Raw genomic sequence first — 6,000 nt, forward strand, 5'->3', positions numbered from 1 at the left:
ATGATATCATATTGCAAAAAATGAGCTCCAATTTCTTTTTTGATTGAAACGTTAGATCCGTATCGTAATTACAGACCCGTAGCAAAAAGGATCGTCAAATTTGGACATCGTGTGAGGATTTTATGGTCATTTTACTAAGAATTAGGTTGTCAGATTTTTCAGATTAATTACGCAACTGCCACTGACGGCGTATTTAAAAATCTACACTATTTGCAAATATTGAAACCAATATATCTCCTTCATTATAAGGTCAAATTGAGTGATTCAAAAGCCTAACTTGACTAGCATTTCACAAGGAATCTAGTGGAGGCATAAAAAGCGAGTTTCGGGATCGTTTGGCATGAGAAACGAGGCAAAATATCTGGCAAAAAAATATATAAAATAAGGGTTTGTTCATTCGGTCATATTTTGAGTTGGGGTGCTCGGATTTGGGCGATTTGGGAGGCGATTTTCACCATAGGGATTGGGGTAAGTGTTCTCTACTTGGTTTTGGTTATATTTCATGAATCCATCTTAGTTTTTGGGATTTGATTGATGATTTCAAAGTAAAATTGAGGGAGTTAGGGCTTGAGTTTTGGAGAGTTTTAGGTAGGGATTTGAGGGACCAAACGGAGTCCAATTTTGAAAATTTTATATGGTTAGACTCGAGAGAGGACGAGGGTTTGGATTCTGCCATTGTTGACTGGTTCCGAGATGTGGGCCCGGGGGCCGGGTTTTGGCCGGTTTCGGATTTTTGGCATATTTTGTAGTTTTTATTGTGGAATTCGATTTGTTAACCTATGTTGATGGTATTAATCTGATTATGGTTAGATTTGGAGCTTTTGGAGACCGAGTCCAGAGACGAGGGCATCCCGGAGTAGGATTTTACGCTGTTAAGGTAAGTAATAGTTTTAACTCTGGCTTTGAGGGTATAAACCCGGAGAATTTGATATCGTGTGACTGTTTGGAGGTGATACCCACACTAGGTGACGGGCGTGTGGGTGTATACCTCGAGGGATTGAGACTTGGGCCGTCTCATGAGGCCTCACGGCCATCATCTGTATTTACGTAGTTACTTGTTGTTGAACTTGTCTGCCTTCATGTTAGAGATCGTGCTTAGGCTTTATTCATGCTCACATTATTTGTACTCAGTCATAGAAATTATTGTACATATTTACCTCAGTCTCTATTATTTGCTAATATGCTGTGATACTTGATGTGGGATGTGTTCCCTTATTTGTTGATGATGGTGAGGCTAGTGAGGTACATGATTGAGTGAGGCCGAGGGCCTGGTTGTGAGGATATTAATGTCACGACCCAACTGGAGGGTCATGATTAGTACCCGGGCCATACTTGCCGAGCACCAACGTACATTTTATCTAACCTTCCTTATTATCTTTAAGGGCCGACAAGATCAATATAAATAGTAGACATGGATCATGAACATCCAACAATGAAAGATAATGTCATGAACATACATAACATGGGACGACAAGACTGTCAAGAAACTATATATAAGGTACGAGCTATCATGATGCCATGAAAGACTATACAACAAAAATCAGCCGAAAAGGCATTCTAAACCATACATAAGTCGACACCTGTCTATGAGCCTCTAAAGGAACATAAGTGCTACAACATTGCCGGAACAGGGCCCCGACATACCCATAATGTCTATAACAAAAATGCATACCAAGACCACGGCAAGTCCGGAGAAGGGATCTCGCCAATAACCGCTGAACTGGACAGCCTACTGTGGTGGGGGAGCTACGTCTACCTGTCTATCAGGACCTGCAGCACGACATGCAGCGTCCACAAATAAAAAGGACGTCAGTACGAATAAAGTACTGAGTATGTGAGGCAAGAAAGCATAAGTAAGAACAGTAATATAAACAGGGATAAAGAATATACAACCTGTGACATCTGGGTACCTCTGAGGGCTACTGACATGAAATACATGATACATACATATATATACATAAACTTTTAAAACATACGCCTTTGTGGGCATCACCATCATCATATCGTACCCTGCCATAATAGGCTCAGTAAAACGTACCCGGCCATCATAGGGCTCGGTAGAATCGTACCCGGCCACATGGAGCTCGGTAAAACCCAACTGATCAGTGGTTGCACAATAGGTGCCGTACCCGGCCGACTATAGCGCGGCTCGGTAGAGTAAAATAGATACATATATATGATGCATGTTGGACTCATTGGAATCACATTTTGAACCTTTCGGAGTGACATAAGGTTGGTATCCTTCGTACACGTTATTAGGATTAACTCTTCATCAAGAATCTTATAAGAATCAGGAACTACCAACAACATTGATAATATAAGAATAAGAGAAGTAACATCAATATCAATCGTTTCATAAGAAGGACAGCAATGTAAGTACTGCTAGCTTCTAAGAGTAGAGTATCTTTGGGAGCTCGTTCATTACATTATGTACAATCGGAGTCGTGCAAAAGAATGAAGGGGATAGCCTCACATACCTTGTATATACTGCCCAACCTCAAGCTATGCAAATGTCATGACTCCTTAGTCTACAATAAGACAAATGACACTATCATTATCGTTTAAGCGTCGTAACTATTATGTATCGACCACAACCTATTTTACGATGAAACGGACAGCACCTCCCCTATTTATATGACTTCCCACTAGTCAATAACAATCACCAAACAGCCCAAACAACATCATTAATAATCATATTGAGCCTCCAAAACAGTCCACCAACCAACAACATTACTACCAAGCCTTTCGATATATATTTCACAAGTTCTAGCTTCAACGACTTAGCTGCAACTTGGATAATCTTAAATATATATAGAGTAAGAGGTTCCTTACCTTTAAACAGAAAGAACAACTCCAATTTGACCTTAATTTTCCACAAAATATCCCTTCAATTCTGCCACAAGAACAAGGAAGCGAAACTAGCAATTAATTCGGGTTTTTCGGCACTAGAATTACTTTAGAAGACTTGAAATCACCTAGGGTTGATATTAAAAACTTGAAGGTGTATTTACAGGACATAAAACACTTAAAACAACCTCCCACACGAGCTGGAACAACACAAAAATCAGCAACAACAAGAAGAACAAGAAACTTACTAGCGCCACGGGATTCCCGACATTTGATTTGTGTTGTTTGCCCTTTGTTTGGGTCTTGGATCATGAGAGAACCTTGAGAGACTGTTTTTAGGGTTATAAGGTCTGAATATACTGAAAAATAATGACTTAAAACGGGGTTGAGGTATCTTATATATGTCCATATGTCTTAAACCGCCTTTGTGGGCCCCATAGAGAGCAGCTTGGCGCACTCTCGCGAAAACGCGAATATCTCTCTATTCCGAGATCGTATCGATGAACGGTTTAATGCGTTGGAAACTAGACTCATAGATATTCAATTTGATAGGTAGATCACCCCATAATTCCAAGCACATTGGGAGAAAAATGCAGTAATATTTGACCTAAAGTTTAAGTAAAATTATAAACCTAAGTTGCGACAACTTTTATCGACTTTTATTTCATAACTCGCTTGACTTCAAGACTTATGATGCGGATATTATATGATTCAAATACATTAAAACAAGACCTCTTGGGACAATTAATCACCTCTAGTGTTACCCGAAAATACGGGTTACAACATCCTTGATTCGTTTAACTTCAAATACTTGTTAACCACTCTTATACACCCTTGTATCGTTTAAGACCAATAGGATTAACTTCTTATCATCTCAAAGATAATCTCTTCTTGGATTTACGTCGACTAACTTACGGCGTGATCTATGGTATGCGAATTTGGGTTGTAACACCCTCTCCCCCTTAGGAACATTCATCCTCGAATGTAAGGGTTTATGGGGTGTCTAACTCATTGTGGATTCCGACGGAGATTTCCGGCTGAGTTTCCCCTATAAAATGGACACTAGCCAAATTTGCAAGCAGTTAAACCTAACCCATGGCCTTACAAGACTATACAAAGCATTATGGATATGTACATTATCTGCATATTACCATTTTGTATTAAAAAAAGAGTATTCACAAGCTATTGCTTACCTCATAGAGCCGTTTCACCTTATAATGTGTCCTTCTTTCCCCCGGCATCCTCGTTATCTTCACTCTGGAATAGGTAAGGGTATTTAGACTTCATCTCCTCTTCTGCTTCCCATGTCATTTCTTCTATATTCTTGTTCCTCCATAATACTTTCACGGAAGCTACATCCTTTGTTCTCAGCTTGCGGACTTGTCGATCTAATATAGCCACTGGCACTTCATCATATGATAGATCCTTTGTAACTTGTACATCTTTGATAGGGACGACCCGAGAAGGGTCTCCAATACATTTCCTCAACATAGATACATGGAATACCGGGTGGACAAATTCCAATTCAGATGGCAATTCTAACTCGTAAGCAACCTGTCCAATTCGTCGAAGAATTTTGTACGGCCCAATATACCGCGGACTCAACTTACCCTTCTTCCCAAAACGCATAACACCCTTCATCGGCGAGATCTTCAGGAAAACCCAATCACCAACCTCAAATTCCAGATCACGACGTCGGACGTCGGAATAAGACTTTTGCCTGCTTTGTGCCGTCCTCAGTCTCTCTTGTATCACTTTCACCTTCTCAATGGCTTGGTGAATCAAATCTGGCCCATATAATTCTGTCTCACCGACTTCGAACCATCCAACTGGTGATCTACATCTCCTCCCGTACAGTGCCTCATACGGGGCCATTTTAATACTGGAATGGTAGCTATTATTGTAGGCAAATTCTATAAGTGCCAGATGGTCATCCCAATTCCCCTTGAAATCTAGAACACATGCTCGTAGCATATCTTCAAGTGTCTAGATGGTACGTTCAGCCTGTCCGTCAGTCTGCGGATGGAATGCAGTGCTGAGATTTACTTGTATGCCTAAACCCTTCTGAAAAGACCTCCAAAAGTTAGCCGTAAATTGAGCTCCTCGGTCTGATATAATAGATACCGGCACACCATGAAGCCTAACAATCTCCTTGATATACAACTTCGCATAATCTTCAGCCGTGTAAGTTGTCTTAACTGGCAGAAAATGGGCAGATTTTGTAAGTCGATCAACTATCACCCAGATGGAGTCAAACTTATGATAAGAGCGAGGTAATCCAATAATGAAGTCCATATTAATCACCTCCCATTTCCAGGTCGGAATCTCTATATTCTGAATCAATCCACTAGGTTTCTGATGCTCGATCTTTACTTGTTGACAATTAGGACACTGGGCTACAAATTCTGCAATAGACTTCTTCATGTTATCCCACCAATACTGCTCCTTAACGTCATGATACATCTTTGTCGAGCCAGGATGGATAGAATATCGGGACTGGTGAATCTCAATCATAATCTTCTCTCGCAACCCTGCCACACTAGGTACACATAATCGGCCCTGGTATCTCAGTGTCCCATCTCCTCCGATCTTGAAAGCTGTAATCTTACACTGCTGAATTCCCTCTCTCAATCTTACTAAGGTAGGATCTTCATATTGCCGTGCTTTTACCTCGGCTACCAAAGATGATTCTGCTGTATTCTGTACAGTAACACCTCTGTCATCAGAGTCCAACAATCTGATTCTCATATTGGCCAGCTGGTGAAGCTCTTTGGTCAACCCTTGTCTACCTGCCTCAATATGTATTAAGCTTCCCATTGACTTACGGCTGAGAGCGTCTGCCACAATATTAGCTTTACCGGGATGGTACAATATCTCGACATCGTAGTCTTTCAGTAATTCAAGCCACCTACGCTGCCTCAAATTCAACTCCTTCTGCTTGAAGATGTATTGTAAACTCTTGTGATATGTGTAGATGTCAACATGGACGCCGTATAAGTAGTGCCGCCATATCTTCAAAGCATATATTACTGCAGCCAATTCCAAATCATGAGTCAGGTAATTCTTTTCATGCTTCTTCAATTGTCTTGATGCATAAGCAATCACCTTCCCACGTTGCATCAATACGCACCCCAAACCTATACCTGAGGCATC

This window comes from Nicotiana tomentosiformis, chromosome 8 (assembly GCF_000390325.3).
Source record: "Nicotiana tomentosiformis chromosome 8, ASM39032v3, whole genome shotgun sequence".
In the NCBI taxonomy this organism is placed as follows: domain Eukaryota; kingdom Viridiplantae; phylum Streptophyta; class Magnoliopsida; order Solanales; family Solanaceae; genus Nicotiana; species Nicotiana tomentosiformis.